Here is a 12249-nt window from a genome sequence, read left to right on the forward strand (position 1 = left end):
AATCCTGTCGAGTGACAAACTCCCTGGCCTCGAGCAAGTTACTATCATCCTCCAAAATATCAAACACACTCTGAGGAGGAGGTGTAGATATTTGCGGAGAGAGAAATAGATCGCCTGGGTTTTCATCATCCGTCCTTGGTGCCATGTGGGTACCCTCCATGAGAGTATCCGACCACGCGACATCCATAAGGGGAGTAGACTCCAAGTATTCGAAGTCAAACATGTGTTGACCAGCAAGTTCCGCATTCATGGCAAAAACATGTTGTGTGAAATAAACAAGAAAACAATACCTTGGAGTGCAGAAAGACGCGTAGCCAGATCGAACGCAAAAACTTATAGCAGAGGCAAGTGATGAGTCGTGCTAATTCCGCCTTTAGTTTGCAACTAATATGCTCCATCGATTCTTCTTGAAGATTGATGTACAATCCAAAAACAAACTACCGTCGAAAATTCTGCAACGGCAACGACTGGCGGGTTAACAAAAGATGTATCAAGCTGTGGCACCATGCCGAAGTCGGGTGCTAATCTTGTATTGATGCCGGGTTGGTTGCTGGGTGTAATACCCGTGGGCACCTGCTCTGAGGAGTATTAATTTGCTTGAAAGTGCCCTAAGGCCAAGAGCCTATGGGTGTTGAGTGTGAAAACCCAACAAAAAGAAGCCCTCAGCGATGGCTAGCTAGGCCGACAGTGCGCAGAGGTGGACGAGGTGAGTCGAGGGCCTGTGTTGCGAACAGCACGTCGCCCATGCAACGGGAAATGCTCCCCCCTGCAGCGCGATCTTGATGAGCTCTTCCTGGCTTGATTTAGCCGCGGACGACTGTTGCTCCCTTCCCGACTTGGAGAAGCTGCACACGCCCCCTGTGTTCGGCTTCTTCACCTTGCTTAGCGGACATGCACACCCGGTCCTCGACCTCATTCCCAAGCTCGCCTGCTAATAGCTCCTGCCCACGGCAAAGCACTTCTTCACCATGCCATGATGGCTAGACCTGAGAGAGAGAGAGAGAGAGAGAGAGAGAGAGAGAGAGAGAGAGAGAGAGAGAGAGAGAGAGAGAGAGAGAGAGAGAGAGAGAGAGAGAACATGCAAAGCCTTGCAAAGGCATGCCAAATTCCCCCCTTCCTCCATAGCCCCCTCCTCCATCGAGCTCTGATACCACTGTAAGAACTAGGGAAAACTAGACCCGAGATCCTCCTCCCAACCTCCCATTATATAGGGCCTCTTGCCCTAGACGGATCCCCTGTCCACACTATCTAGCCCGGCCCTTGGCCGTAGTCCATGACCATCCTAGTCCTTAGGTTACAAGACCCTTGTCCTCACATTACTCCCCCCTTAAGAAGACCTCCTCCCAACCTCCCATTATATAGGGCCTCTTGCCCTAGACGGATCCCCTGTCCACACTGTCTAGCCCGGCCCTTGGCCGTAGTCCATGACCATCCTAGTCCCTAGGTTACAGGACCCTTGTCCTAACATTCTGGTTTCACGGGATGTAGTGTTTGTCGAAGATTCTGTTTAGCCCTTGGTGTCATGTACTAGAGACAGTAATGTAAGCTCACGGGACATTTATGACACTTTGTTGTCTCTTTTCAGTGGTGGAAATACGAATGTAATTTCCAATGAGGCAAATATACAGCCTATGGGGGTTTCTTAAAATGTTACAGATCAGCCTATTATACTGGTGCAGATGTACATGATGTACTTGATGAGGAAAGGGCTGAAAATGATCAGGCTAGAGGTATGCCAAAATGGCTGGTGCACACTTTGCGTGACAGTAAATTGTATGCACCTTTGTCTAGTCGTACTCATTCAGGCTCTAGCCATGCATCTTATGCATTAGATTGTTATGCTTTGGTTGTGTCTAGCTTACATGATGTTGAGGAGCATCTGTCTTTTGATGAAGCACAAAATTCAGAAAATTGGATGGCTACCATGCAATCAGAATATGATGCACTTATAGAAAATGACACATGGACTTTATGTGATTTGCCTCCTGGATTGGTACGAAGTGGGTTTACAACTTGAAACGCAAGCCGGATGGTGAGATCGATCGCCATAAGGCTCGACTTGTTGCAAAGGGTTATTCACAGCAAAAAGGCATAGATTATGAAGAGACTTTTGCTCCCACTTGTCGTATGACTACTGTGCGTTTTCTATGTGCATTGGCAGCTCATTTTGGTTGGGATGTACATCAATCAAATCAGACATTGTTACTGCTTTCTTGAATGGTGACATATTTGAGGAAGTTTATGTAACATAGCCTCGCGGTTTTGTCATAAAAGGACAAGAGGACAAAGTGTGCAGATGTAAGAAGGCTTTGTATGGGTTGAAGCAATCTCCTCGTGCTTGGTATGAGAAAGCTGACACTCATTTGGTTAAACGAGGCTTTCGTAACAGTCCAATAGAAAGCACGTTGTATGTAAAGCGTGAAGGTGATGTACTTCTCATTGTGGTTCTTTATGTCGATGATTTGCTGATCACTGGACCAAATGCGAGACATATTGCTGAATTTAAGGCTGATTTGAATGCTACTTTCAACATGAAAGATTTGGGGCTGTTGCATCATTACTTGGGTATACAGTTTAAGCAGTGTGATGGTGGTATTGCCTTGTGTTAGAAAAGTTATATAGAGACATTGCTATGTAAGTTTGGACTTGAGGATTGCAAACCTATTGCCACTCCCATGGAAACAAGTTTGAAGTTGAGTCTACATGATGCTGGCGATCCTACTGATGTCACTCTTTATCAAACTGCGGTTGGCTGCCTCATTTATGTATGCAACACGAGGCCGGATATTCAGTTTGCAGTCTCACAGGTCAGCAGATTTATGCATAGCCCAGGGTCTAAGCATTGGCAGGCTGTCAAGAGGATTTTCCGCTACCTTAGTGGCACTTTACATCTTGGCTTGTTTTATCCCAAGGGGGGATTGTTGCCGCCAAACTTACATGCTTTTTCGGACTCAGATTGGGCTGGTTGTTTTGACACGCGAGTGTCCACAAGTGGTTTTTGTTTCATGCTTGGCATTTCATGTATATCATGGTTGAGCAAGAAGCAACCTACTGTGGCCACTTCGAGTTGTGAGGCTGAGTACAAGGCAGTCTTCACAGCTACGGTTGAGTGTCTATGGCTCGGACGCCTTATGGCTGATTTGGGTGTTGGACAGGACACTGCCAACACTATCTACACTGATAGTCAGAGCGCATTGGCAGTAGCAAGGAACCTAGTTTTTCATGCTCGCACAAAGCACATTGAGGTGCATTACCACTATGTCAGGGAGAGGCTCTCAGCAGGAGAGATCAGCTTGGCTTATGTGCCAACATAGGACAACCTTGCAGACCTTTTCACAAAGGCATTGTCTTGTGAGAAGCTTGAAGCTTTCCGCAAAGCTTTGGGCTTACTCTCCTTTGTGGACTGATCATGTCCTCAAGGCATGGCACTTCCCTTTACTCGTGTGCCAACTCTTGTTCACCGCATCACTCCAGGGGGGATTTGTTACCATATACATGTGATAGTGATGTGTGTGAACACACTAGGACGGCCGGGGCATTTTTTCCCTCTTTAGGAGGTTTTTTCCCTCTGAGCATTGTATATACGCCCATCACTAGGGCTATCTATCTTTCCATTGCATACTAAGTAACACACTCTCTATTGTGTGCCTTGAGCTTCCTTCGTCTTCTCCAAGCTGTGTGCGTTTCTCTACAACCCTAATTCCAGCAGTTCTTGCTCTTTGCTACCAAAAACAACTACTATTTGCAATTGAGAATCCATAGACCAACTTGGTAAAAAACAATCCACGTGGAGCACAATGTGGGTGCCAAGTCAATACTACCACATCATCACATTTCCACATCAGTAATCCAAACAATTTCCTCTCAACATTGTCACATCATCTACTTGTCATTGCTACGTTGGTAGGTGCTACATCATTAGGTTCATAATCTCTCTCTAGCTCTATCTTTGATACGGCAATAGGGTGGCATATCACATCAACTTGTGACTTACACCCCTTGTAAAAGAAGTGTACCTTACTCACACGCTCGATCTTCTTTGAAATACAACAATTTTTGACAAATTGATGGGTGTAATTTTGTTGATGCGTGTATTTGACCATGCTCTTCTAGGTTCTTGTCAAAAATTAAAAAATAGAAGCTTGAAATGTTCAACTTGGAACATTAGTAGATGTATTAAGAGAGAAATTTATGCTGATATGGTAGAAGAAATTTGAGTGTGAGAATGAAAAATAATGGTTCATGTTTTGTTGTTCAGTACACCAGTCATCTTTGAAGCTTACAAACTTGTGTGAAGTTACAAGATCTTGAACTTAAATAATCCCGACAAGGACATTCCCCAAATTTGTGGTCTTGCAAAGAAATTTTTTACTTTTTGTTTAATTTTGAAACTTTAGCATGGTGAGAAGTTGGCCATTGCTTGTGCCATCATCAATACACCATAAGGGAAAGATACGTATGTCACATAGAACATGCAGCTGTAGGATTTATCATGCAAGTAAGTCATTTATGTTAGATAATGAAGCATATGATATATGTCAAATATAAAAAAACCCCACAAAACTCTCTAGAAAGGTGCTAGCAAGAGTGTAAAGTTTGCCGAGGACCCACTTCCCTTTCCATGCAATAAGCACATATTTTTTGCAAGTCTCTCTATGTGATTATAGGTCTCTTTGCGATTATGCGTTTGTCTAGCTCCGAATTATTTGCATGGATGGGTACAAGAACAACCTCTGTGGAGAACCTAGATATGAAAAGAATGGTGACATAGGAACATCAATTAAGTGCAAGGTTGTTTTAGGTTGTGGGGATGTTTGTGTAACCTTGAAATCGACCAACAACATTGAATCGTACTCGAGAAGGGGAAGGGGGTTTCATCAACAAAGTACAATCTCATACGTGGTCTTTAGGTTTACATACATATGAGAGGCATAAAGGCTAGAGTAAGACTTACGAGAGTGTATCTTTGTTTTGCTTGAAAGGCGCATGCAGAGGTGAATTATGGAGTTTGGAGCTTGTATGTTGCCGACGTTGCAAACAAGCATATTGGAGTCATGACGCATGTATTGGAGCTCTCTACTTGTGGCATTAGAGAGCTCTCCAACATCAAGGTCTTGGTATTTCATGTCTAATTTCTATTAACATCGCTTCTTTCACAACATTTTTCAATTGTGACAGAAAGAACTATAAAAAGATAACATTCTTCTCTTGATTTGTGCTTTTGTGCAAGCATCACGAAGGCTACTTCTTGACATACAATAGTAGACTCTATGCCTCTATCTATATATTTCCAAAATGCCTACTATCTAGTAAGTAAAAGCGTTTAGTTGAAGATTATTCTTCTCAAAAACTCAAGAAAGAGGATGTTGGGGTGTAGGCCAGGTGGCCGTGGGAAACCACTCCTGTACACTTGATTCTCACCTAATCAATATAGGGAGAAAAAGAGGTAGAGTTGACTCTTCTCTTTCTTCTCCACTAACCCACACAGTGGCTGCCTGTGCATCTCCCCCTTCCCCATTTCTCTTCTTCCCCTCTCTTGCACACACTCCGTACGCGTTCTAGCCGAATCAGTCTTCTTCACTATCATAGGGAAGAAAACAACCAAGGAACTTTGGGATAGCTTATGTTCAACATGGGAGAGCAAAAGTGCATCCAACAAAGTTTTTCTCATGAAAAAGCTTATGAAGCTCAACATGAAAGAAGGTAGCACAGTTTCCAGTCATTTAAATGAGTTCAACTCCTCGTTCAGTCAGCTGACATCTCAAGGCTTTAAGGAGTTTGACGATGAACTCAAGTCTATCTTCTTATTATGCTCTCTACCCAGTTATGGGATATCTTTTGCACAGCCATTAGCAATTCAGCTCCGAATGGCAAGTTAGAATTCAATGCTGTCACAGATGAGTTGCTCACTGAAGAGATTCGTCGTAAATCTCTCAATAATGCTAGTCATGGAGATGCATATATGGCTGGCAGTTCAACAAAGCCAAGAGGCTGTGACAGGAACAAATACAAAAGCAAAAGTAGAGAGCGGAATCCTCGTAGTCCTAGCAGACACAGGAACCAAAGTAGAGACCGCAATGCCAAAAATGTCGAGTGTTACTATTGCCACAAGAAGGGTCATTACAAAAAGGATTGTCGTAGTTTCCTAAGAGATCATAAAAACATGCAAAAGGATAATTCTGGCAAAGGCAAAAGTACAGTAAAAATTGAGGAGCTCAACATTGTTGAGTCTCCCATGCCTACCACTACAGTAGAGGATGCTCCTCCTCTAGTGATGCTCATTATGCCCACAGAGATTCATGCCGAGGTGACAACAGATGCCTCATATGTTCTCATTTTCACTTCAGATCTCACTCCAGATGCTTTGGTTGCACAGGATGAGGGTTATGCACAGAATTAAATCCTTGATTCTGGTGCAAGTTTTCATGTCACACCGCATAGAGAGTGGTTTTCCTCTTATGCATCCATGCATGGAATTGTCAAGCTTGGTAATTCCTATGAGCTTGACATTATTGGCATTGGTGATGTGAAACTTCAGATGCATAATGGCACTACTTTTGTGCTATAGAATGTCAGACATGTGCCCAAGATTATGAAAAGCTTGCTTTCTATAGGGCAATTGGATGACATTGGCTACACTACAGTTTTTGGTATTCGTTCTTGGATGATCCGCAAGAACAACCTTATCATGATGAAAGGCAATAAAAATGGATCCCTGTACTCTTTGTTTGTTTCGAGTGTCGATGAACACTCTATCTATGTTGCCGAGCTGCCGTCTCCTGAGTTGTGGCATAGCCGGCTAGGGCATATTAGCCAAAAGGGAATGAAAACACTTCAGCGTTTTGGCAACTTACCTGTGTTAGATTACACGGACTTTCCATTGTGTGAGCATTGTCTGTATGGCAAACAGACTAGATTGACATCTTCGCCATTGAATAAGAAACTAGGCGAACCTCTAGACTTCGTGCACAGTGATTTGTGTGGTCCAATGCCACATAAAACTCTAGGGGGGGCGAACTACTGTCTCACTTTCATAGATGATTCTACCAGAAAGGTGTGGGTGTATCTCCTTAAGCGTAAGGAAGAAGTTTTTTCGACATTCCAAAAATTCCTCGCCATGGTTGAGAACCAATCAAGAACAAAGCTCAAAGCTTTTCGCACGAACAATGGTGGAGAATACATCTCCACAGAGTTCAAGGATTTTTGCAATAGAAGAGGCATTCGGTGGCAGTTTACTGCTCCATACACACCTGCACAAAATGGGATAGCTGAAAGAATGAATTGTACGATTCAAGAGCGAGTTGTCTCTATGATGTCTATGGTGAAGCTTACTCCCGAATTTTGGGGGGAAGCTGTTCTGACAGCAGTGCACATCATCAACAGGTCACCTAGTTCTCCTTTGAATTTCAAAATTCCAGAGGAATTATGGATTGGCAAAAGGCCAAGCTATGAGCATTTGTGTGTATTTGGATGTGAAGCATATGCACATGTGCCCAAAGAACTTCGTCGGAAGTTAGATCCCTGATCACACAAATGCATCTTTATTGGCTATGGTGCAAACGTAGAGATGGGATATTGTCTCTGGCACCCAAAATCAAACAAAGTCATTCGTAGCTCAAATGTGATTTTCAATGAATCAAAAATGCACAAGAAGCCCATCAAAGATGTTGAGTACAGACGTGTTCGTTTTGAGGATGTAGCCTCCGAACCAACTCAGTTCAGTAGTGTTGCACCCACTCCTCAAGTGCAAGATACTACTATTGCTCCGGAGAGAGCGGAGTCCAGCAGTCAGGCACTGAGACGCTCTGAGAGAGTATCACGTGCGCCCGAGCAGTTTGAGCCGGGTATACACCACATTTTGGTCACTGACAGTGGAGAGCCAACCTGCTACGAAGAAGCTATACAAATGGAGGATAGCGTTAAGTGGGAGCAGGCTATGCAATCAGAATACAATTCGATTGTGGCTAATGAGACATGGGATTTGGTTGAATTACCAAAAAGCAAAAATGCTTTACCTTGCAAGTGGGTATACAACGGAAGATCCCGAGCCTAGATACAAGGCTCGTCTAATTGCCAAGGGTTTCAAGCAGCAAAAAGGTGTGGATTTTGATGAGATTTTCTCTCCAGTAGTCAAGATGACTACACTTCGCACCGTGCTTGGCTTGGTTGCTATCCAGGACATGGAACTTGTCCAAATGGATGTGAACACAACATTTCTTCATGGGGATCTAGATGAAGATGTCTACATGAAACAACCAGAGGGCTTCGTATGTGAAACCCAAAAACCCGCGAGGACAGAATTGGTTTGTAGACTGAAAAAGGCACTCTATGGCCTCAAGCAAGGTTCAACGCAATGGTATCAAAAATTCGACAAATTCATGCAGTCTCAGGGTTACATTAGAAGTCAAGAGGATCACTGCTTATACACAAAAAGGTTGAACGATGGTTCTTTAATCATCTTGATCTTGTATGTAGATGATATGCTTATCGCAGGCAAATCAATTGATAAAATCAATCAGTTGAAAAAGATGCTAAGCACTCAGTTTTCCATGAAGGATTTGGGAGATGCCAATCACTTTCTTGGTATGCACATCAAGAGAGACATGCAACGTGGAATTCTTGAATTATCTCAAGAAAAGTACATTCACAAAGTCTTGCAACGTTTTAGTATGCAGGGGGGGAAGTCATTGAGTACCCCAATGCAAGCATACTCCAAACTTAGCAAGGAAGACTCTCCCAAGACTGAGAAAGAGGAAATGGTGAAAGTACCATATTTTTCAGCAGTTGGCAGTTTGATGTACGCTATGGTAGCCACAAGACCAGACATTGCACATGCAGTGGGAGTGGTTAGTAGGTACATGGCAAACCCTGGCAAGAAGCATTGGGAAGCAGTGAAGAAAATCCTCAGATATTTGAAAGGTACAGCTAGCAAGTGTTTACTCTTCGAAAACAGTGATGCATCTATTGTAGGTTACACGGATGCGGATTATGCGGGTTGCGTGGATCGTAGAAGATCCACATCTGGCTATGTGTTCATGTTTGTTGGAGCAGCTATCTCTTGGAGATCGTGTCTCCAAGATTGCACGTCTTCATCTACCACTGAGGCAGAATATGTTGCTGCGTCTGACGCCAGTAAGGAAGCCATATGGTTGGCTTGTCTAGTGGGAGATTTGGGCATTCACGAGGTTCCAGTACTACATTGTGATAGTCAAAGTGCCATTGCTTTGGCAAAGAATCCAGTGTTTCACTCAAAGTCGAAACACATAGAGGTCAGATACCATGTCATACGAGATGCATTGGCTGGTAAGCATATCGAGCTTGTCAAGGTTCACACTGACGACAACCCCGCAGATGCTCTCACAAAGAGCCTAGCCTTGGAGCGATTTACACATTGTATAGAACTTATGGGTGTAGGATGAAGCCTCGGCAATGCTTCATCAGTTTTGTCTAGACTAACTATACTTGTCATAAAATCTAATATCTAACTAACCCAAATGATTTTCTCATATTAAATTGATCACTTAATGTGGGAGAATAAACGGGAACAAGTGTTAAGATATAGGTATGTGCTTTTAGATCTATCTCAACACGGGGCCAATGTAAAGGGGCCCAAAAGGGAGATGGTCTATCAAAGAGCAAGGCTAACCAATGGAGCATAAGACCTTAGGGTTAGCTTCATTGAAGACCTCCAATAAATGTGTGTAAAAGTCCTTTTGACCTTAAGTAAGCTAGGGCTGAGCTTGAGGTGGGAACCCGGCCCAAGCTCGAGGTGCTTGTCCTGCTTGAGGTGCTTGATTAAGATGCTTGAGGTGCTTGACTGGCTCCATGCTTGAGGTGCTTGACTTGCTGCATGATTAAAGTACTTGAGGTGCCTTGAGAAGCTTGCCTGAGATGCTTGTGGGAACCCCCCTAGTTCAAGTGCTTTGTCATGCTTGGTGAGTAAGGTGCTTGATCACCTAAAAGTCAAAAGCATTCCTACAAGAGGGGGGGCGAGCCCTTTTCCTAGGGCCTAGAGAGAGAACACCCACTCACACACACACAAGGGAAGCCCATCTTGAAGAGGCAGCAAGGACACATGTCAGGCCCCCATGTTACCTTCATGTGTTGCTTGAAGCCTATTGGCTAGGCTTCAAAGGGGTCCAATGATAAATTACATGAATTATCTAATTGTTTTAGCATTTATCAAGTCCTCTCTCTCAAAGGGGAAAGGGGGACACTTGTCCCAAGGCTACCCATGTTGCTTGTAATGGCTCCTGCTTGTGATTGGCTAGGCCTGGAGGGGTCCAATGAGCTTCAGGCATGAGCTACAAGGGGGGGTCGACCCAAGCAAGCTAGGGGGGTGCCTAGGGGGTATACTCACCCACACACACTCACAAGCACTCTCATTGTGTGATATGCAAAGTGCAAGAGCTCCCTCTCCAAGCAAGTAGAGGTTAAGAGCCTACACCAACACTCTTGGCTATGGAGTGCAAATCCAACCAAGAGCCATGCTTCAATGCTTAAGCTTGCCATCTCCTTCTTCTTCATTACTATGCTATTATGTATGCTAGCAACAAGAGTATGATAAGTGAGGAACTAATTCTTTCTCCTACGAAATGTTTCTTCTTCCTCTTCCCTACCCTCATTCCCTGCTAGCTCTCTCCACCTTCGAAGGTGTTTGAGGTCTTGGGACTGAGGCTTGGGATAGTTAAAGCTTTCTTCAAGTTTATGTTATGTTTGTGGTGCATGAAGCCTTCCATCTTCATGGCATCACCTAGGTCACAAGGAACACAAAGACTGTATTGTAACAAGTCTCTCTTTATGGGAGAAATCATAATACAAATGCCTATTGGAGGGGGGACCGGCTCCACATAAATCCGGTCCTCAATTGTTGTCATGTTCTCTAAACTCTCTCTCTTGCAAAAGTATTGTCTATGCCAAGTTAACTAATTGCTATGATTATGTTGCTATCTTCAATTATGTCTACCCGCTATGCTCACAAAATCATTTCTTGAAAGTACTCTCATTAAATTCCGCTATTCTCAAATTGAATAGGCAAATTCCATTACAATACTAATGCCACTATTGGCCACCATGACCTTCAAGTGGGAGGTTGTTGGGGTGTAGTCCAGGTGGCCGTGGGAAACCACTTCTGTACACTTGATTCTCACCTAATCAATATAGGGAGAAAAAGAGGTAGAGTTGACTCTTCTCTTTCTTCTCCACTAACCCACACAGTGGCTGCCTGTGCATCTCCCCCTTCCCCATTTCTCTTCTTCCCCTCTCTTGCACACACTCCATACGCGCTAAACGCGCTCATCAGAGGCATCATTCTTTAGTGATTTCTAATAGTGAATAACCAGTGACACATCTTCCAAACCTTCTCTATCTTCTAATGTATGCTTCCATATTCCCATACAACTCCATGCAGGACACAAATTGTGAGCATCGAATGTCGAATCCCAAATTCCAACCCAACATTTGCTCACCCCTAGTTTGTGTAGTGGTTTGATTTGAATAGTATGATGTCAAGGGAGCAAGTAGGGGTACCGGCTGGGGGAAAAAAAAAGAATAAAGAGAGATCCGACATCGGGCAACGTTATTTCATTGGGTAGGACGCTCTGTGCATGAGAGGGTCTGTGTGTGTGTGTGTGTGTGTGTGTGTGTGTGTGTGTGTGTGCGTGTCTCTGTCTCTGGAGATGGTGTGTCTTTCTCTCTGTCAAGCAGTCACTGCCTGCAACATTGGGATTGAGGGCGACGGGCATGCAGAGGTTGGGTGGGTTTTTTCTTCTTCGCTTAAGTTGCTTTAATTAGCATCTGAGCCAGAGTGATCGAGAGGTTACCGAAGAAATATGAGATGTTATCCTCACGGTCTGCGTTCGAATCCTAATATCCTTTTGAAAGGGTGGCATATTCACAGGGGCATGATAGAGAATCCCGAGGAATCTTGGGGATGAATCTCTAATATTATAAAAGGGGGACACATGGCAAGAGCTCGTTCATTCGGCCAACTCTGGGGGTAGTGTGCCTTGCAGCCCAACGCACTGAGAAAGAGAGAAAAAGTCTACGCGCGAAGAAAGAGAGAGAGGCGACCGAAGGCCGTCAATAATACTGGTTGAATATAATATACGAAGAGCTAGTAGTAGGTTGTATGAGAGTAGAAAAACATCTTTTGGCTCAAATTTATCATGCTATTTTTTATTATAAACACAAGGAATTAGAATAAAAAAATGCCTACCAAAAACCTTGGCAATGGGGCAAGACATATGT

Source organism: Adiantum capillus-veneris, chromosome 27 (genome assembly GCF_014529385.1).
Source record: "Adiantum capillus-veneris isolate H3 chromosome 27, ASM1452938v2, whole genome shotgun sequence".
Classification (NCBI taxonomy): domain Eukaryota; kingdom Viridiplantae; phylum Streptophyta; class Polypodiopsida; order Polypodiales; family Pteridaceae; genus Adiantum; species Adiantum capillus-veneris.